Here is a 23,155-nt window from a genome sequence, read left to right on the forward strand (position 1 = left end):
TTGGATATTAGCTAATGTACCGCCATTGCTCAGGTGACATTGTGTATTATATTAACATTTTGTACTATTTAATTGTGTCCTTCTTCTTCTTTTTTCACAGCTGAATAATGAATTCTAAAGGATCACCACTGTTAACTTGGAAACAACCTTCTTAAAAACTGGACCAGACTGCACACACTGCACAGTGGACACACTGCAAGTCCCATAAGTTTACAATTTTAGACTTTTCGCCTAGTAAACTGTTTTCTTTTTTATTCTACAGAGTTCGATGGAAACAAAGAGAGAGGTCGCAATCTGTTGCCTGATGGTGTATCTGAAAAAAAAAAAAAAAAGAGGAGGATCTCTTCAGAGAACAGCTGGTAGGTAAGTCTCACTTTTTTGTTTTATTTTTAAATGGTACAAAAAAAAAAAAAACCCGACATGTGCCCTTTTAACCTACTTGGCAGGATAGTGAGGAACAGTTCCCAGAAGAAGTGGTAAAGAATGTAGTCACCAGACATACAGCAGCATTTCTTCCACCCTAAAATTGTGATTGAAGGAACAACTGTCCTGGAAGACCTTGGTGTGCCCAAAGCGTGTTCCTTAATGATGGGGCTTATATACGTTACCTTTGTTGCGTTGTTGAACATTAAAACGTTTTGTCTTTTTTTTTTTTATTATTCTGCGATATTTACCAAGTTGATAGGTTAAAGTTAATGCTTAATAATAAGCAGATTTGCAAAACCAATTGCCTTACGTTGTAATGTTTGTTTTCTGAGGTATTTTAGAAGGGCATGATTTAAAATTATTGTGATTTGGAAGACTTCATAGTTTATTGACTGTTTTATTTAATATACATTTACAAATCTTTATAGTGGTTCTCAAAGTTGATCATCAGGCCCCATTGCTCTGCTTGTTTCCCAGCTATCAAGACTCTACACAATGTTGATTGCCTGGTGTGTTCAGTCAATCGGAATTTGAAGACACCATTGTGGAGTAAAGAAAATGGAGTGAATTGGTATGTTTTGGCTTCTGATTCACTAAACAGACCTTGTCCAGGTAATAAACATTCTACATTTTCTTTCTTACTGAGGTCGTTTGTGGAGGGATTCTACTGAAGTACAGTTAAAGGGCTGCTCTTTGATTTATGTTGTATGACACGGAATTGCATTACTTGGAAAAATTTTTGCAATAAACTATTTAATCAGTTGGAATAAATGAAATAGCTATGTGTGATTTTAGAAAAGTTACTTTAGAAACTTGACACCATTTGCAGGATAGGATAGAGTAAAATATATGTAAAAAATGAGTTAGAGTAATGTCATTTTTTACTAATTACTAATGTAATTTTTCAACTTGATATTTTAGGAAAATCTAAATTAATGTTAGGTTGCTTAAACTTAATTATGTGTTTGGAGGTCAAAGTAAATCATGCTGGTTTGTTAAAGCAGTTGTGTTAGCCAAACCTAAAATTTACTTGCTGGATTTACTTAATAATATGCAACGTTTGTAACTTAAAGAGTTGAGCCAACAAAACATTTTTAGAGTGAGGAAATAGAGATCTATTTTTATTAGTGCTGTCTAAATTAACGCGTCAACACGGATTAATCCATCATCATGATTAATCTGATTAAAATTTGTAACCCAATTAACCCATCTGGAGTGCAGAATGACTCAAAATCCCTGAAATGTTTCTCTCAATGCATTTCGGGCAGTTTGTCCAAGTAGATTCTGGGGTAGGATCTTACGTGATGTCCACGAACGCACCACTAACATCCACACCTTCCCAGTTAACAATTACTGGGCTTATAAGAAAGCTGCGATTCACTACCAGATGGCGGCATTTGGCAGTCTTGTCCATCCAAGGTGGCCGAGAGCATTAGGCAGCTAAGCGCTGTAGATCTCTCCAGGGAAGCTACTCAGTATAAGTATTGCCCTTTAGAGAGTGGTAAGTGGGACTCTTGCGTTTATCATAATGTGGCATGTAGTAGGGTGGACCTTGACGACTGTTTCCCTCTTTTGTTGCAGGATTGTGCTATACTGCTGCTGTCTTGTCTTATGCTGTTTTATTTGTTATGTGATGCTTTTCTAGAGAACAGTAACTTGGGGTGTATTTGTTTTATGTAGATCTCTTTTACTAATTTGTTTAACGTTTTATGCTTTGTTTTATTGCTTTAACGGAGGTGCGGCCGCTTGTTGAGGGGCTGGGTATGTGAGGTGGAGTCCCCTCCCTGATGCATTAGAGTTTAGAGTTTAGTGTAAATTACATGGGTGAGTAATTGGTGGCACCCTTGGGTACTCCTCCCTGTAGGTTGCCGCCTCAAGTGGCCGGTCTCCACTATTTTGTTTAGGGTTTTTTTGGTTTGTTTTTTTATCAAGCTATGATTGTTTTAGGGTAGCATCGTGGTAGGGAGTCTGGTCATTTTAATCATCGGTTGTTAATAAAGTGTGTTAATTAACTATTTTGTCGTCTCAACCCTGCTACATTAGGTGCCTTTCTGATTTTATAATTCTATGTTTTTTAGTAGTTCTTCTTAATACTGTAAAAATATTATAAATGGAATAATACTGTAAAGAATGTTATTAATGCAATTATAATAATGCAGGTTATATGGCAGCAATAAAAGAATTTCTGGATCCCCACAAAAGTGATAAAAACAAAAGAAGAAGCCATGGGACTAATGCGTTATTTTTGTGCCTCTATTCTGAGCACACGTAGAAAAAAATTGAGCGCATATAAAAAAAAATTGTGTTGCAAAGTGTTGCATTTTAAGGAGAAATTTATTTTGAGCGAAGAAAAGCTAAATTTGAGTGAACAAAATTCATTGCTACGTACAAAAAACGTATTTCAGTGTTTGCTATTATCCACACACACACACACACACAATAGCAGCCCCTCTCGCTCAGTTTGTGCATTTGCGCTCGCTCGCAATGTGTTGCTTGCACGCTCAACATTTCTGCCTGTGTGCGTTCAACTCTTTCTGTACACCGTTATATTTGTGCCACAAAACCAACCAATCACAGACTTGGATGCAAAAAAAAAAAAATCTGATTGGCGGTTTTGGTCTCCAATCAGCTCGAAATGACAAAATGCAATATCCCAGAATGCATTTCGTCCAAAACTCAAACGAGGCAGTGGCGGAGGAACACAGAGGGGCGGAGTTTGAAATATTACTCTTTCTGGGTCACAAAATAAACTTTTAAGATATTTTCATGCGAGAGTGGTGCTGTGTAAACTTTAAATATCTGCTCGATTAGCAAGACATCACATATTTGCGAAAGTGCTCTAACGTTTTCGAAGATGCCATGTAACATTTCAATAGCTTTTAAAACACTGTCAATATTTGGGGGGGGGGGGGGGGGGCTTTATTGTCTACATGTAGAGCCCTCAAAAAATTAGTCAACGGAATGTCTATCTGGATGCTACACTGTTTTCTTTGAGGTCTAAGGTCCACACCACAACCAAATACACACCATTCCGTTTAATGTATGGGAGAGAAGCAACATATCCTTGATTGTGCATGAATTAAATATAATCTTAATTAGAAAGTGTGCATATCGATACTGGCTGCAGCATCTTTTCTGCTTAGTTTCTAAATGCAAGACACATTTTACAGATAAGGTAAGTGACTAATTATTATTTCTTTATATTTGTATCTTTATGCAAAGTTATCAATGGCGAGCACACCTTTCAGTATAATGTGTTCACCTGTGCAAGTGTATCAAGAGTAAAAAGTGACTATAATAACAAGTGTTAATAATAAAAAATATGATAGGAGTCTATCTTTGTGGCAACATGAGTTCAAAGCTTTATAGTAGTATAATTAGTTTTAAAAATTAGTTATTATTGATAGTTTTTTCAGTTCATGTTTCACATGCTTTATTTGCCTTTGTGATTGTAATTGTTAATTAAAATTTGAAAATTTTAGCTGTCCTCCATCATTCTCCCAGAGGAGTCAAGTTACAGTGTATCTTCCACAAGAGACGCACAAGACAAAGTTTAAAAAAAAAAAACTGTAGAGGAAAATATAGCAAAGTCACAAAAATTACAAAAGGAAGACGTACAAAACCCTTCTGTACAATGTTGGAGATGAACTTCTTCTCCCAAACATGGGGAAACGTGGAAGGAAGATAGAAAGACTAGATCCTGATTTTTCAGGTCCCTACACTATTCATAAAATCTCTGGCAAATGTGTTAGATTAAAAAACATCGAGGGAGCTACTTTAAAAAATCAGTACAGCATTGACCATATTAAGCCGTACAGAAGAAGCAACCCTGTAAATGTCAGTGACAGTGACAAATGCCCAACTCACAGTCAGCCAGTGAACAGCAGCACAAACCTGAAGATGCCCCCATGTCATACTGTTAACCCTCAGTGCCAGCAAAGATATCTGACCCTCTATTATTCATTATGCACCAAAAATGGCTGACAAAAGTTGTGCCTCCCACCAAGAGTTAAATTCAGCACCAGGACCAGAAAAGCTTGAACTTCCCTCACCGAAACAAAGCATAGAAAATGAAGATGGCATAGTGAACATCTCTTTTTGACCAGTTGGTCATTTGTTGCCAGTTTGGCGTTCCAACTTGATTCACTGTTGCATGACTTTGTTTGCTGTTATTGTGTTGTCTTCACTTGACCTGTTGGTCAGTTTAGCTGTCTGGTTTACAGAGAGTGGGCATGTCTGATCATTTCCTTCCATCGTGGCTCAAGAGTTGGGAGTTCGCCTTGTAATTGGAAGGTTGCCAGTTTGAGCCTCGGCTTGGACAGTCTCGGTCGTTGTGTCCTTGGGCAAGACACTTAACCTGTTGCCTACTGGTGGTGGTCAGAGGGCCCGGTGGCGCCAGTGTCCAGCAGCCTCGCCTCTGTCAGTGCGCCCCAGGGTGGCTGTGGCTACAATGTAGCTGCCATCACCAGTGGGTGGATGTGGCTGTGTCCCAATTCAGAGTCTGCACGCTTGAAGTACGCGCACTACGCGTACTACGTACGGTGCGTACTATAAGTACGAGAAGTGCAGAAGTGAGAGGCTTGTAAAATGGGACGGTATACGCTTTGTTGTGCTGTTCAGGTTGCCTAGCAACCATGATACTAACCGCGAGACACGTTACAGCATTGTTTGACAGAAATGAAGGAGAAAAATGTTTTGTTGGTCAATCATTTTTGTCATGACATCATACATATATATACATATATATATATATACACACACACACACACATATATATATATATATATATATATATATATATATATATATATATATATCTCAATCATTGTGAAACCTGGCCCCACCTTATGCGAATTCCTGAGATCAGATGGCCCAAGGCGTCTGGGAAGGGATCTCAAAACTGGATTACTCTCTGCCATCTATAATCCAGTTTTGAGTTCCCTTCCCAGACGCCTTAACGCCCACTCACATCCTGGGCCATCTGATCTCAGGAATTCGCATGATAAGGTGGGGCCAGGTTTCACAATGAGCTCACCCGAAACTCTGGCTGATTGGGACCCACACCCAATTTCACACCTTGGCTCAGGCGATTAGAGGATCATCAGGGGGTCCTTTTGTCCCTCTGTGGGGGGAAACTCCCACTAGGTTTATATCTGGGACTCTCCACCATTTGACCTTAGAACTGAAGAAGCTTCTCGGATGAGAGGTGAAACGTCTTCAAGCAACTTAAAGAAGTCCAGACGCTTTTCGTTGCAAGCTCCTTTGACTACGATGACCTGGATGACTGAGAACCTTCACAGACATAACCCCCATATGTTAACCCCCCCCCCCTCCTCATCAGTAATGATCGGGGGGGGGGGGGGGTTATGACGAACTCTGAAAAAGTATAAGTGTAACGGATCCAGGGACTGCCCGCCGGATCTGCAGGAGGCTTTTATGCTATACACATCTCCCATGTACATGGTGAATAAAATTGTCTAATTGAATAAGCGTTCGTCTTGGAGTGATTTCTCGTTCCAGGTCAGAACCAAGAGATCGGGGGGAGAGTCCAATCTTCCGTCAATTGATAGACGTGACGATAGATTTACGCTACGGCAGGATGTTTTGACAAAGTTTTTTTTAATATATATTTTTTTATATATATATATATATATATATATATATATATATATATATATATATATATATATATATATATATATTTTTTTTAAACTTTATTTACAAACAACAGTATAACATACAAGGCACCGTCATTAATCTGATTATGTTACATCCTCGGTTGAGCAATATAGCAAAAAAAAAAAAAAATGTTTTGACAAAGTAGGACGTTTTTCCAGAACACTGGAAGCAGCGCAGACACGAGGCTACTTTAGCATGGCTAACTAGCTCTGCCATACGGGAATCTGTGGCTACAAAGTCCACAGTCTGTTAGTCTGGTCTGTTTCTAACCTTCCCTCATACTTTTACTATTAAAGCCTCATCATTAAATCTGTATTTCCAACACTCACGGCAGAGGCGCGAGCTTCACCTGAGTGCAGCACAGAGGACTGTCTGTGGAGCTGCTGCAGGTTAAACAGAGACTTTCTTACCGTTCACGAGGAGCAGGAGCACCACCAGCGTCTTCATCCTCCTTTAAAAACAACTCAAACCGACACAAAGTCCCGTTAAATCCTCTGCTGATCCAACGAACCCACACCTGGACACACCTGCAGCTCCAAACACGCCCACGCACAAAGTTTACTTTCTGTTTACGGGAAGTGAAACCGAACAGAGGAGGGGGACTCTACATCTACGTGCACAAAGGTTGGTGTAACAACAGCACTAGTGTTGCCTACAGAGCTAAGTACTGTAATAATCCCGGCAGTCTATGTAGCACTGGACGCCAGGGGCGATTCTAGGATCAGAGCTTTGGGGGTGCTGAGCACCCAGAGAGCTGCCCATCCAGGCAAGATAAACTTTACTCGCCACAATGAGACTTCTTCCCTGTCTCTGTCAATCCCTGCATCCTTAAATGTCTCCAGTTGTCCCGAGTTCCCTCTGTTCCTCGTCGTCTGTTGTCTTCATCTCCATTTTCAGTCATAATAATTTTACCATCTCTGTGCAAGTCTGCAAATTTCTTTATTAAATCATAAGATTCTTAAATTCATCAAGTCTCTCTGTGCCTGGGTCCTCGTCACAAAACATGACATCCATGTTTTGTACATTTTAACACAATTGAATCCCCACATTTGTGAAAGAAAAGCAAAACACTTTTTTTAAAGTCTGTAACAAAACCATCAAATCTGATAAAGGTTATTTAAATGCTGCTAAAGAAGAATGGATTGGAATAAAACAATACATATCCTAACCTTAATTACTGGAGGAGAATGATGAATGATGCTCACAGTGAGTAAAAAGTAAACTGAGTGCATTTTTTGGACAGAGATTCGCTTTTAAAGTGTCTGTATAATACAATACAGATACATAAAAATACACTCCAAAAATAGAAGAGTTCTTGAAATGTACAAAATATTATTAAAAAATTAGAAAAACTGAGACACCTTGGCCTCTGGTACAATGTATACAATGTATGAAAAGATGTTTACTGCAGATACTTCTATGGCCCTGCAGATTTTTTCTTTTCTTTTATCCTATGTCGCCGCACCTTGAGGTTGGTAAATCTGTCAATCACTTTTGGGTGGTCAACTCTCTCAAGCATCTCTTTCTCAACTGACATCACAGCCAGGTGCTGGAGTCTGCTTTGACCCATGGTCCTTCTCAGCCAGGTATGGAGCTGACTCAAGACACTAAAAGACCTCTCACAGCTACAGCTGCTAACTGGGTTTATTAGGGCAACCCGAATAGCAGTTTTCAGTGTGGAGAAGATCTGATTATCCAGAAGATTGTACAATGTTAACATATCTGGGATGACACCAGCCTCACTCTTGAGCTTCAAAACATTTTTGGCAACCGTGACTTCCTCTGACTGAAGCTCAATATGGTAATGCAGTGCCAGGGCTGACAGTATGGGCTCAAAATGTGGTCATAAATATTTTGTACTTGTAAATCGGTTTTGGTACTTGTAAAAAAGATTTGTATGTGTAAAAAAAATTTGTGTGTGTGTAAAAAAGATTTGTATGCGTAAAAAAGATTTGTGTGTGTGTAAAAAAGATTTGTGTGTGGACTTAGCCAAACAACCCCTGCAAGTTACAACTACGAATTTTGACCCTATTTTTCTTCCTTTCATCTGATTGGTGAATGTCATGTCAATCACAAATGTAACAATCCAATCAGAGAACAGATGGGTTTGGCTGTCGGAGGGGTGCTTTTTTTGAACTGCAGGTCTTTGAAGGGAATAAATGCCCTTTTACATGCCAACCCAGCGTTTTCCTTCATCACCACGAAGGAAAACAGTCTGTGGTCGTCCGAGTTTGGTGATTTTTGTGTCACAGGTCTACGTGTTTAATACAGGGACTTCCACAGCCTTTTCAACAGCGCTGCGGACGCAGGGGGGGGGGGGGGGGGGGCAGTGTTTTCGAAATGACAGTCTTCATTACAAAGCTTTCTTCGTTATGAATTAGCATACATGTTTTTATTGAACATTTGAAGAACTAGCAAAAAAAACAAACTCTTGTAGAGGACATAAAGTCAGAGATAGAAAAGACAAGGAGCAGGTGCATCTAGTACAGGTAGAGCTGCTGCAAAAACCCACAGAGCCCAGCAGCCAGCAACAGATTCTGGATCCTTTGCTTTGCTTTTAGTTAGCAGTTAGCATTAGCAGCACATCCTGCGTCCGATGTGAAAGGACTTTTATGCTGCGCACTGTGACTCACAGCAATGGTCCCGGGTCAGCCCTGACTTTGTGTTAAACTAATCCTAAAGTAATAATGGTGTTTCTAACCACTGACATACCACAACTTTATCCTTTCAACCAGAGGCGGAGCCAGACATTTGAAACACCCGGGGCTTGGCCCTAAAGGGTAGTATGCATGTGGGATATATAAAATAACATTTACCTGAGTTTTTTCTTTGAAAGAAGCCTCTAATGTCCATTCTTATATTTCAGTACATAACTGAAACCGATTTAGTCGGGGAGGGTAAGAACTGAAAATATGAAATAAACACACGTAAGCTAAGACTCTAAAATAAAATAGCATTTGTTCGGCTTTTCATTTCGCCATTTGTTGATTCACTTGAAGAGCAAGTAACGTAATATTGGTCAAGTGATCAGTTTGATATCAATCTTTCATGATACACCGTCATATTTACATTATTTGTACGGTATGAATGATTTTCTTTGGTACCTGGTCAAACTTAAGCTCTCCTTAGTATGGCTGGCTCCGTTTCTCCAACAGCGCACTCACTGCTGGCAGCAGCTGCCCCGCCCCCTCGCTCAGTCGCTTAGTGCCTGAACTCGGATCATACCAATATCAGGGGGGATTCACGCACAGTCGTAAATTCCCACAGTGTGCACTATGTGCTTCGAATATTGTGTGTACTTTTTGTTTTATACAGTTGTCAGCCAGGCATCTAACTATGAAAAATTACACTCCAAAAGACCCCGGGCTTCTGACAAAACAACCCGGGCTTAAGCCCAGTAAGCCACCCCCACGCTCCGCCCCTGCTTTCAACAGCTGCTGAAAGTAAGGGGACCTAACTGCTATCGGATATTTATATAGAGATTACCCTTCAAGGACCTGCAGTTCAAAAAAGTGCCCCTCCGACAGCCAAACCCATCTGTTCTCTGATTGGATTGTTTAATTTGTGATTGACATGACATTGACCAATCAGCTTAAAGGAAGAAAAATAGGGTCAAAATTCATACATCTTGCAGGGGTTTTTTTGGGCTAAGTCCACACACAAATCTTTTTTACACATACAAATCTTTTTTACAAGTACAAAATATTTATGACCACATTTTGAGCCCATATGACAGCCCAGTTTGTTTTGCAGATTCTGTACAGCAGCTTTAATATAGGGAGAACACAACTTCCAGATTGTATGAGTCAAATTAGTTGTGGTTCTTTTTCTTTGCCAGTTTAACTTGTTTTGTTTTGCCTGTTAGTATTCCCTGTCTGTTTTCTTACCCAACACGTTCTCACTCCCAACTCGTCAAACGTGTGACGCATGGTCAGACTCCCTCTGCTTCATTTATAGACACGCAGGGTACCCCCCTCGCGTCGAGAATTGACGTGCAGGGTCCTCTCATTGAATACTATAGAGCTCCCTAAACGTTGTTTATTGACGACAAGAGATTGCCGCGGAAGAGCCTGTTGTCCGTATATTTATATATTTCCAAAATCACATTGTAGTGACGTATACAGAACACAATAAATTATACAATGTAAGCAACTACCTGAGAAACAGCAGATACAGCAGATAAATTAATTATAGGCTATTACCTTTGTATCGTTTATTGCATTTATGGAGGGAGTGATGTATGCTGGGTAATGGCACAGCTAGCTACTGGGTGACTTTATTCACCCGCTTCGGCTGTTATCAGTCCATACAATGGGCGTTATTAGCACAAATCAGTCCCATAGATATGGGCCATCTCCTGCTAGATTGTTCAGAAGATTGTTCTCATCCATCCAGATGGAGGATCACTAACAGGAGCGTGATTTCTCATTATGGATGATTTGATTATAAATCAATTAATGGTTCATCCTGTGAGATAACACTTTCCGTTTCTATTTTCCATCACTGATAGTGGTGCCCCAGTATTTTTCTTCTTCAGTGCAGGGTCATAGTTGAGTCTATCCCAGCTGTCGTTAGGCTAAAGCATGCAGCCTGTATAAGATAGTGTAGGTCTAACACAGAGAGAACACAGTGTGTGAACCAATAAAATCCTCTCCGACCTTTGACTCTCAGATTGCTCACTGCTTTCTTAAACACGATGTTTCCCTCTTGGCTGTAGACGGTGCAGGTGTAGACTTGTGTGTCTCTCTCTGTGGGGTGTTTCAGGGTCAGACTGAGGTCTCCAGATTTCAGCAGGTCTTTATTCATCTCTGTTCGGCCTCTGTAATCCTGATCCTGTCTATCTGGCTGATCACAGCCATCCTGATACACGTGGACCTTCCTGTTAGCGTCTCTCCACTTCAGCATCATGAGGTAAATCAAGTGTGGTTTTACAGGACAGCTGTACAAAGTCCTTTCCTGCATCCACCTCCTTCTGGGGGACTGAGAAGACAGTGAAGCACGTGTAAGTGATACAGACAGCAACATCAACACTGATGGTAACATTACCTCCAATTCCACTCCTTGTTTCATCGACTCAGACTTGTGATATTTCCACGTGTGTTTATGTGGAATATCAGAAAGTTTTCATAAAAAAACATGCATGTAGTGATTGTGACTGAGACGTGAGCGCTAACAGCGTACACATATATGTGGGACTGACTGAGCTTTAGCAGTATGCTAGCCACATGCTAAACAAACATTATGAGAAACTCATGAAAGCCTCATGGATGATGTGGACACTCACAGTTCAGCTCTGAGCTTTTACAGTGACCTCTGACCTCTGCCCTGTATCTACAGCACTCACCTCCACTGACAAAGAGCAGCACTTGTTTCTTCATCAGGATCTTTCCCTCCCTGCTGTGGACGGTGCAGGTGTACACACACACTGTTTAGTAAAGTCATGTTGTGGAGCTGTTTCACTGATCAATGACTGAGTCTGAAGGAGGTTTTCTGACTTCTGGAACAAACCTGGAAGTTTCTCTTCAGCTCTCTGTATCAGCTGTTTGTAACTCTGGGGGTCTTTTATTTCATAAAAGATCTCCAGAAACCCCAAGAACAACCAGGATAATTGGGAGAGCTATGGCCCAAGATGGGAATGGCTCTGTGTAGAAAACAATAATAGACCATAATATTAAAACATCATAATAATATTATGACAACATCTACAGCACCACTGACCTTTATCTACATCTCTGACCTTTGACCTGCAGCTCTACTTTCTGTCTCAGGATGTCTTTGTCCCTGTAGATGGTGCAGATGTATCCTCCACTGTCTCTCTTTGTGGGTTTTTTCAGGGTCAGACTGAGGTCTCCAGTTCTCAGCAGGTCTTCATTCACTGTTGTTCGGTCTCTGTAAAGGCCGTCCTGGTCATTAAGTTGGTCGCCTTCGTTTGCATACACATGAACCATCATGAGTTCTGGGTCAGAGCAAGTCCACTCCACTGTGCTGTCCTCAGGTAGGTAAGATTTTGTTTTGCAGGGCAGGATGACGGACTCTAAGCCTTCAGTCACCTTCATCTCCACCTGCTGGTCTGAGAGGACAATAAATCACAATATGAAATAGTCATCTGGGATATGAGCATTAGTGTTGCTAATCTATGTCTCTGTGGTAATACATCATCATCTGGCCTCTTTTTTCCCATTGAAAGCTAAACTGGATCTTTAACGTTAACAATTTAATCATCGTTTGATCATTTCCAGCATTAAAAAATCCTTGATGCCATGGAAACATTGTTTAATGCACACAAAACCTTTATATTAGACACTTATAAAAGTTTTTATAATTTAAATGTAATGTATTTTAAACTATGTTTTCTTTTTTTGCTGTTTGTTTATTTTTTGACTGATCAGAAATCTCATTTTGAATTTGATGACAGCAGGATATCGCAAAAAAACGTTGGAATAAGGGAACAAAAGCCTGTAAAAGAAAGTTGTACTGAAAAGAAAAAGTCCACAGAGCAAAGGGGATGTACATACAAAGCACTAAATTGATCTAGCCCATCTAGTGGTCTATATGTAAGTACAGTGGAACCTCGACTTACGAAATAAATTCGTTCCAGAGCGTCTTTCGTAAGTCAAAATTTTCGTTAAGTCGGAGCACCTTTTTCCATCGCCTTTTGAGTGAGGCGATGCTGGCTGAAGACAAAGTTCTTGGTGGAGGCAGACCTTGCTCATATTTGTCAATAATTTCTCTCTTTGTTTCCATCGAGAGCACCTTACGCTTCTTCTTTTCACTCGAATCACTTGCACAAAGTTTTTTCGGCCCCATTATGAATGAACGGTAGGCTAATTGCATATGAGAAGCACACGAAATAGCGCACTGCAACAACGATACGTCTTTCATATGGAACAGCAAAACGCAAGTACAAAAGCCAAGGGGTTATCACATGATTCGGAAGGCATTGTGGGAATTCTGGTCTCTGCCAGCGGATTTCGTTATGCGGGCATTTTGCCGTACCATGGGCAGAAATACTGCCGTTAAGAGCCTTCGTAACTTGAATTCTTCGTTAAATGGGGTCTTCGTAAGGCGGGGCTCCACTGGATGAGAATTTTATATCTAATTATAAAATCAACTGTAAAGCAGATAAATAAAAAGCGCTTCAAGGTTGCTTACTACAATGCATTGGGAGCCTGGCTGCAGCATTTTGTATCACTTAGACATATAAATAAAGCTTTTTTTTCTAAGCTTGTAAACTAGACATTACAGTAATCCACCACAATGACACAAATGCATGAATACTTTTATGCATTTACGTACAGGAGACTATAACAATTTAGAAATGTTCTTTTAAAGGAACGTCAAAGAGATTTTACATATAAGTCAAGAATCAAATACAGAAAGATTACAAACACTGGACAGAAATCCTTTGACTGATTCTTAAAAGCATTTATGGAGAAGCTGTAGTCATAGTCTGAGTCTTGTGTGAATATAAAAAAAAAGTTTATTAGTAGAGAGCAGTTATCAGGGACACAGAGTGGACTGTGGAGGATAGTCTATCCAGCTGTCGAGGCTTAAAAGACAGACACAGTTGGGTGTCATCAGCATAGAATTGATATCATTTAATGACATCAGCTAAATAAAGGATATCAAATTAAAATAATGGACCCAGAATTGAGCCTTGCACTACCCCACAGATTAGAGCAGCAGTGTCAGAGGAGGGTTTGCTTACCCTGAGACAAAAAGTCTTTCTAGACGAGTAGGAGGAACCTTCCTCCTACTGTGCTGAACCAGAGATACCAGCCAGCATCTTAAGCATTAAATAAAATATTATAGTCAACGGAATCAAAGGGACTTCCACCCACCAAGGAAGCTAACATTGCTGATGACAGCAGGACATCCTCAAGCAGACCCAGTGTAACCGTAACCTGCTGTTTGGAAGCATCCCACATTCCAGACAAGTTTTAACAAAAGCTGGTTAAATACAGTGTACCGAAGAACTCAGCACTTGTTAGCTTGTCTTTACTAAATGAATTCTTGAGTTTCACTGGGAGCCAGTATTTACTAGAAAAGGCTTCAGCAAGTGGTAAAAACCTCAACATTTCTGAAGAGTGTTACACAGTTTTGACAACTAAATACGGTCATCAGAAAATATAAAATATTATGTATTTATGTATCCTCTGGGGGGGTGGCTGTGGCTCAGGTGGTAGAGCAGATCAGCTACTGATCGGAAGGTTGGTGGTTTGATCCTTGGCTTCCCCAGTCTGCATCCCAAACATCCTTGGGCAAGATACTAACCCAGAGTTGCCCTCCGATGCATTCATCGGAATATGAATGTGTGTGAATGTAGTTTAGTTTGCACTTGAGTTTAGAAGTGCTTGTATGAGTGGGTGAATGAGGCATGTTGTATAGAGCGCTTTGAGTACTCCGGGAGAGTAGAAAAGCGTTATATAAGAATCAGTCCACTCTGCTATTGTGGCTAGGGATGGGTGTCGATTTCTATAATCGTTTAGATTCTGATTCATAAGGTCTCGATCAGTTCAATTTTGACTTAGACAGTGAGAAATCTTATAATTCTGATCATTTATCAGTACATTTCCATATTTTTATATCTATATATAAAAACAAAGCTGACACTTGTGAGACTTCAGAGGTGTGCGCATCACAGCGGATGCCTTTGTGTCAAAGTGAAAATAAAACACAGAAAAACCTTTTTCTAGCCTAGCTTTTTATATTACCTTATAATATTTTGCAGTAGAACAAAAATGAAAGAAAACCATGAATCAACATATTAAGTGACTGACAGAGAGCCATCCAGGAAGTGTGATTCTATTGTGGTGGAAGTAAAACGGCAAAAGTAAGAGGGAATTAAAGACAATGTTTATCAAATGTGAAGCTTAGTTTTGATCTACTTTTGCTGCTGGTTCAGTAAATTTTGGTCAGAGAGTGACAAAACCTGCAGCTTCAGAATCAGTGAGATCTCGCCTTTTAGTCCTGATGGCGTGTCTGTGTATGTGCCGTCGAGTGAAATGGTCTGTGCTTTGTGTTTAGGTGTTTGTGTGGAATCAATGTACCTGCTCTCATTTGGTGTTTTAGCTGTCTGGTGGTTGTTAAAATAGTTTTGTGAGCTGAGATTCAGGTGTTCCTGGCAAAATACATTTATATTTAAAAATCAATTCAGGATTTAATGAATCAATATCGCTTTATTCAAGCTAAAATCGTACCTTAGTTGTGGCTTCCATGGAGCTTAGATCTAAAATGTTGGTCTTTGTTTATAACAGAATTGCCAAAACACTCTTTGTTAGGTCTGCGCTCACAGGCCTCACTGATTCAGAGACTTATCCCCATGAACGAAGCAAGACAACCAGAGATTGATGGGTTTTAACTTGCAAGGGAAGCCGGTCGGATCAGTTGTCTGGGATCTCACCTGATCCCACACAACGCCAAAGAACCAGCGTCCCCTTACAGCCTTTATTCAGTCAACACACAACCCCATTGTAAAACCCATATGGTGTGTCATAAAGGTTAAAGGGACTGTGTGTCCGAGTCATCTCACCCCTCCTGTATACGGTTTAACCCCTTTAACGGTCTCTCATATACCAGTGCAGGTGAGCCTATAAATGGCAGGAAGTAAACATTCCTTATCAAATAAGGAAACCACAATCTTATATGGAATGTGCCTGCAGTTAAACACTAATAGCTAAACCTCCTCCACCATCGTACATGTATGGTAGAAACAGAAAAATATCTAAACATGCAGTTTAAGAAAACTGCATGTCATTGTTGTGTTTAAGACAAATTTAAACACAACAATGGCAACTTTTAACCAAATCAATCTAACCTGTTTAACCTCTGATCTGTCCACAGTACTGACTCCTGACCTGTATAAAGAGCAGGTGTTGGCATTTCTTGCTGACCTTTGACCTGTAGCTGTATAACTGTCAGTGTCAGCTCTTCTCTTCCAAAACTGATGGAGCAGGTGTAGCTGCCGCTGTCGGTCAGTTGTGGTTTTCTCAGAGTGAGGCTGAAGTCTAAAGTGTGCAGAGCATCACGCCTCATCGATGTGCGCCTGCTGTAACGCTGGTTTTGTCCTCTAAGGTCATCTCTTCCTTCTCGCTGTAGGTGGACAGAGTTGGGATCAAGATCATTGCGAGTCCACATCATTGTGGGGTCCTCGGGTGTAATACCTGAGTATTGACAGGGCAGCAGGACAGATCTTTCCCCCTCATTCACCTCCACCACCACAGCCAGGGCATGCTGGGAAACTGAAGACACATAAACAGACATAGAAATTAACCGCATGCTGTCTCAGATACCTCAGGTGAGAAATTAATTTAAGAAACCCAAGACATGTGTTTGAATATTGAAACGTTGACTCTTGACAACACAATAGTAAGCTGGTTTGACACAGATGTTGTAGATACATTTATTGTACATACAAGTGTTTCCTTCACCACTTAATGTGCCTGTGAATATGTTGGAGCGTTATCTTGTGACAAGTTTAATAACTGCTGTTCCAGTAAAGCAACATTACAAAAATTATTCTGATGCAGGTCCTTAATGTGACAGCAGTGGAACAGCTGTCAGTTCAGCCTTTATCTTCATCTTTTATACTGTGATGTTTTCCTGTTACTGTTACACACAACACTGTACCTTCTTGTACATCACAGTCAATATGAATAAACTGCAGGCTGCTCAGCCACTCCGCTGAGGATAACCACCGTAGTAGAATCAGTTTAAACAAGTCTACACCATGTATACACATGCACACACACACACACACACAGTGAGTAGTTGGCACTCCTGCAGAGGTATGTCAGAAATGTTCATCCTTGGCTCTCAGTGCCTACAGACTTGTACGGTGACTGCAATGAACGCCTGTTTGTAAGACGAGGACTGAACCACCGTACAGACAAAGGGATTTAGTGTAAAACTATTTTAGGATGTTGTTCAGCGTCTCAATGATGGAAAAGCACAACCTTTGACTACAGTCTTTCATATTTTTACAAACAAAGCTTCTTTCCTCACTATTCGAGTTACTTGTTTGTAATACAGCTCCATAAGTTTTACACACAATCGGCATTTAAACAGTATTTAAAGTGTGTATCTTACTGTTGATGAGGAGCAGCAACACCAGCAGCATCTTCATCCCCCTGTAAACAAAAATCCAACTGGCAGAATTAACCGACACGGATGGATCAGAATCAGTGAGACATTTATCTCCAAATGTTGACACATAAATAAAAGTTTGCTTTTGGTTCCTTCAAGACTCTGTTCCAGAAAACAGGTTCAACAGCATTGACTCCAAGTTTTACCTTCAAATCTGTTATAAAACAACAGGCCTTAGTGCACAGCAATGAGGAAATAAAAAGCAGTCTCTCTGAAAACAATAACACTCAAATATGAATGTGTGTGGCACTGCATCATTATATGTGTATATATATATATATATATCTCAAGGAAATATGTGAAGTTTAACGGTATGTGAAATCTATCTGGACATGGAAACCGGTGTTAATGTCATGGTGTAGGTAGGAATCAGACCCAAATGCAGAACTCTTCCAAGAGAAAACTGTCACGGCGGGGCTGGGCCGATTTGTTTTGTAACTGGACCCAGAAGCAGGACACAGAGGATGCCAGAACTTTAAAGAACTAAAACCGAGCATTTTATTGTGGCCGATACAACACTGGGACACACAATAACACAAAGCAACACATGACAAGAACTAACACTAAACCTAAACTGGGCGAAACTAAACTATGTTTACTGGGACTCTAACAAAACTGTGATGACATAGATACCGATCTGGACATGATGGTGAGCAGGAGCATGAGGAAAACTGAAGGGATAAACCCAAAACTTGAACATGTCCTGCACACCATCATTAAACACACTAACATAACATGGGAGGTGACAACAGACGACCCAACACTCACTGAACAGAAACACACTGACTAAATGCAAATAAGAGAAGGGGTCACACATGGGAGCACAGCTGACACTACCTAATGACAGGACAGGGGAAGTAAAACTGATTACAATGAACAAAGAACATACTGTACTCTTTCAAAATAAAACAGGAAACATGGCGACGTAGACATGACACAAGGGGAACCTGATAAACCATGAACTAAACTGCAAACTAGGCATGACCGAATAACTAGATAACTGAAAAGAAACTGCAATACCGATGAAATAACAAAATAACATGAAACTCAGAACCACTGGGTCGCATGACCCAGGACCACGACAAAAACAGTGAATTTCACTCCGTTTCACTCTTTTTACTGTTCACAGTGTAAACACCTTCCGCAAACTACCAAATTTTCAGGGTATCCATGGCAAAATTCTCCCTCCAAGAACGTTTTTCTGGACTTTACCCTTCTAAGTCCACCAAATATTAGTAACCCCTACCCCAGCACCTGGCATCCATAATCTGAGTTATAGTATAAGCTGGCACACCATCAAGGACCTGGGTGGATGGTTGACCGTTGTACAGATGTTGGACATCTGTTTTTTGTTTTTTGGGGGGCGTTTCTGCTAATGAGAAAACACACTTTCCTGTTGTAAAGTACCTCTTGAACGCTTTCCCACACTTAACCCCTTCTCAGAGGACTGCTAAACAAAGTATCTCATCAGGGAAAATGTGTTTGTTTTTTAGTTAAAATTGTCTGTTTTTTTTTTTTAATCATTTGGGTGATAAATAGTTCTGAATATTTGTGGGGGTTTTTTACTCAGGTTATGTGTCATGCACTGTGAGTGGCAGGAGGGATTGGAGGGCCCAATACGCAGAAACAAACAAAAACCAAGGAGCCAAAATCAGGGAACAAGAGTCCACACAGAGCGTCCCTGAAGGCCCTGAAGGCCCAGAAGCAGTTCACACATAGTTTAGGGGAAAGCAAGCAATTCAGGGCTGACTCAATGGTTGACAGCACAACAGTAACTCAGGGGGCTGACCTGGAGCTCAACAGCCCCATAGTCCAAGACAGAGCTGTCAGGAGGCTAACAGGTGAGGAGAGATGCTGTGAGGAGAGATGCCATGTGGAAAACTGCAGTGGCCATGCGGTTCAGGAGGCCTTCCATGATGGCAGGACACCCAGCCGATGGCCAGGAAAGTGCTATCCTCTATGCTGTTGCATGCAGGAGCAGCAGGTTGAAGGCCACATATAGCAACAGACCTAAACTGATCACAAGGCCAGTAATGTTGTGGGGATGGAGCTGGACTCCGTTAGGGTGGTGTCTGAGAGGCAGATGTTTTCCAAGATGAGGACAATCATGGATAACACCTCCCACCCACTCCATGATGTACTAGCTATTCACAGGAGCACGTTCAGTGAGAGACCAAAAAGCAGCACAGAACGACACAGGAAATCTTTTCTGCCTGTGGTCATCTCCCTGTACAACTCATCCATCTAACACACTGTAAACACTGCAATAGTTACACCCTTTTTACACACGCTCTTTTCTACTCTGTTAATCCTTGATATTTATAATTGAGTGATCTGTATATATTAATGATATTTCTTAAATGTGTAAAATCTGTAACATAATGTATTGTTTGGAGTTTAGTCTGTTACTGTTAGTATTTTTACCATTTCTTCTTGGAGCAACTGTAACTCACATAATTTCCTTAGGGATTAATAAAGTATTCTGATTCTGATTGGTTCAGGATGAGCTGCCATGATCCAATGACACATCTGCTTACCTGCATCTTTTGCTCGTTTCTCCTCCTCTTCTTTTCTCTTTTTTCTAAACTGAGCACCTGATGGCTTTGAACTTTTCTTGTCCAGCTTGGTTTTCATTTTGCACTCCAGTATGAACACAAATCCCCAAACTCGAGGATCACCACAACATGACCTAATAGACCTACACCTTAGTTCACAGATTCACTTTGTCTAATTTCTCTGATTTCACACAACCCAGGATTCAAATCATGAATCCATAATGGTCTTGGATTTACATCATTATGAATGAAATGTGCTCTGTTTGGAAGCAGCAGGACTCTCCTCCCCTTTCGACGGGTTGTTTGTGAGACTTTAAATCATCAAACTGTAAATTATACATTTTAAATTGTTATTGATCCCTTTACCCCGAGTCCTAAAGTGTAGATTTATTTTCTTACTCTTCTTATATATATTGTTTGTTTACTTGCACTGCTGTAACTGGAGCCTCGTCGTCTCGTCTCTCTATATGCTGGACTGTTTGTAGCGGAGATGACAATAAAGTTTACTTTGACTTCAGCAGCGAGCAGGCGCACCGAGGGCTCTCGCGCTCACCTTTCGCGTATAGAATTTCGAAAACATCAGTGCAAATTATAAGTCTGTATCATGATGTCTGGTGTTTTCGTGTTTGTTGGTTTGTTTTTATTTTGCGAGTTGGTTATTAGATGCCGCTCCAGCCAGCCACTGCCCCGCCCTCTTCTCCTCCCCGTGCCGCAAGCAGCAGGCGCGCCTCGCAAACGGAGGGCGCCCTTACTCCCAGGAAATAGGCGATAGAAAACCGATCGGTGCCTATGACATTCCCAATCATGTCGGGGCAGCATGAGTATGAGCAACCTTTTGCTGATGCCCATGACGCTGCCCCCACCACAGAAACTGATCAGTCTATTGATCACACAATATTCCATCAAAAGAATTGATTTGACTTTGATTTGTGTAACAAAGTGATTTCCACGTCTCCTTCATGATGTGACAGTATCAAAGGTTCTGTATATGTAAGCCATACTTGTGATATCATTATTATTATGTTTTAACATTAGGCTCTTTTATTGTTTTCTACATAGAGCGGTTTCCATCCTGGGGCATAGCGCTCCCAATTATTCTGGTTCTCGTTGTTTCTGGAGGTCTGTTATTTTATTTCATGTCAGGTGAGTCCCTCCTACATTACCCATAACACTGACGCTTAGCAGGTATCCTTCCAGATTTTGGTTATGTAGGTAGCTTCAGGGTTAATCCTGGGTTTTCTGTGCTATGAAGGTGGTTCATTTTTTAACAGGGAAAATCGCCATGGTAACATATGCTGTGAATCTCCAAAAGTTGATTCTGTTCATCTGGACGTTGTGTTTTGTGGGAGAAACGTTTCGTCACTCATCCAAGTGACTTCTCTGCTGGGGAAATACATTTGACTAAAACCCCCTAAATGACATGCAAACTGTGCGTTGCATTGTTACAGGAATGTCAGTGCAACAAGTTGAGGACTTGTATAAACATGTATAAACCCCGCCCCTTTCATGTGAACTTGCAGGGGAAACTTTTTTTTTTTTTGCCTGTCCCGTTTGGCTCTTTTGCATCAGAATTGTTGTCTAAAGGCAAAGAAAGATGCCCAACGGATTTACTTTACCAAATTGACCATCCCAGCCTTGCCATAATGGTCCATTTGATTCACCTTTTATTGTTTATTTTATTTTCACTTGCTGAATACGGGACAGACTTGACTGGGGGAAAGAAGGGGAGAAAGAAAGAGGGAAAGAGAAACAGCTGAGAAGAGGGACGGGGGAGAAGGGCAAAAAACAAAAACCAACAGAACGGGCAGGAAAAAAAAAAAAGAAAAAGAAAATGCATATATCGATCACCTGGATCACCTGTTGAGAAAGAAAAAGGAAAACAAGCAGAAGAGAACAAGAGTAATAGAATAAACAACATCACAATGATATATGTGAATATAACAGTAAATACTAAATATTAAACATTATTGTGCAGCACATAAGATGTGCTGAAAAAGGGTGTAGTTTGTGGGTGTGATCACCCGTGTGTACACCTGTGAGCATGGACGCGCTTATTTTTTTAAAAGGTTCCTTCATGTAATGATATGCTAGAGGGTGTGGGGGGGCCACAGCCCCGTCCTCCAGGGTATGAAGCAGGTGTGGAGGAGATCAAAACTCCAGACATCCAGAGGCCCCCAGAACACAAGAGACCAAGGAAGACCAACAGAGGGGCAGCCGCACCACTGTCCCAGAAAGAGCTGAGGAGAGTCCCAGATGAGGGTTCACTCAGCAGCCGCGGAGCAGAAGCCAGGGGGAGTTGCAGTGATGCGCCCGTGAGCTTCGCCGGCAGCCAGCTGTGCCTGAGTGACCGAGCCCCAGGCCGAGAGGCCGGGGGCACCCCACCTCCGAAGTGGCCCGAGCGAGCCCCAGGCTCCAGGCCCCGACAAGCGGCCGCCAAGGAGTGAGCCGGTGTGTACCTGGACGCCCACCCCCAGACACAAAGAACCACCAACGCACCGATGTCTGAGGGAGTCCGCCACCGGCAGGGGAAGTGGTGGGGGGAGATAGGCCTCCAAACCTTGGAGGGCCTGAGATGTCCCCAGAGAGGTGGCGTCTGATACCCAACCTGACATATAGACACAGACATACAGGCACACACAGATACAAACATCCATTCCCACCCTCATGCTCTCATATGCACTTGCTCCACACTCAACCAACGTGGAGACAGACATAAAGAGACGCTGTACACACGATCACACTCCCCAAGCGTACTCTACGAACCGGGTCTAGGTACCCTTGCCCCTGGAGGGGGGAACTGCACCCAGACCCAGGTGGTGTTACCCTTTTCCCTGCGGTGGGGAGAGGCAGACCGCCCCGACTCCGTAGCAGCAGGGAGGCCCCACACTCCAGACCGCAGTCGGACGGCCAACTCCTCCTCCTAGCCCCCCGCTCCAGCGGGCCGCAGAGAACGGGGGTGAGAGAAGACTCCAAACCTCCCTCCACCAGCTCATTGTAGTGTTGATGCATGCGTGTTCTAAGGTGCATTTAAAACCCAGGAGGGCTTGGAGCTACCTGCCAGAGAGCAGCAGGTAAGTGCATAGTCCCTCCTGCTAGCCCTCCATGTCTACGGGCAACGACGCCAGGGGTGAGGTGTACACCCTGATGGTAATTTGGACTCCGTGATTGTGCCCACCCCCAAGATCCTATATGTATGTGTAATGAGAGTGTGAGTAATGTGAATGTCTAAGTTGTGGGATAAAATTGAGGCAGAGGCAGCCAGAAGGGGACAGAGGGGGGGGGGGGGGGGGGGGGGGGGTAGCCTCCTCTGCACCCTGGTGACATACCCCTACTCCAAGGCCCTGCATGTG

At 41.7% G+C, this 23,155-nt stretch overlaps 2 pseudogenes; one reads left to right on the plus strand and one right to left on the minus strand.

The window, feature by feature from the left end:
- LOC146634806 (uncharacterized) overlaps positions 1–23,155 on the plus strand; it is a 42,683-nt pseudogene that overhangs the window by 17,959 nt on the left and 1,569 nt on the right.
- LOC146634808 (uncharacterized) lies at positions 10,568–17,230 on the minus strand (annotated as a pseudogene).

This window comes from Diplotaxodon limnothrissa, linkage group LG3, assembly GCF_057381915.1.
Source record: "Diplotaxodon limnothrissa isolate DT_005_m linkage group LG3, D_limnothrissa_male_GT1.1, whole genome shotgun sequence".
Classification (NCBI taxonomy): domain Eukaryota; kingdom Metazoa; phylum Chordata; class Actinopteri; order Cichliformes; family Cichlidae; genus Diplotaxodon; species Diplotaxodon limnothrissa.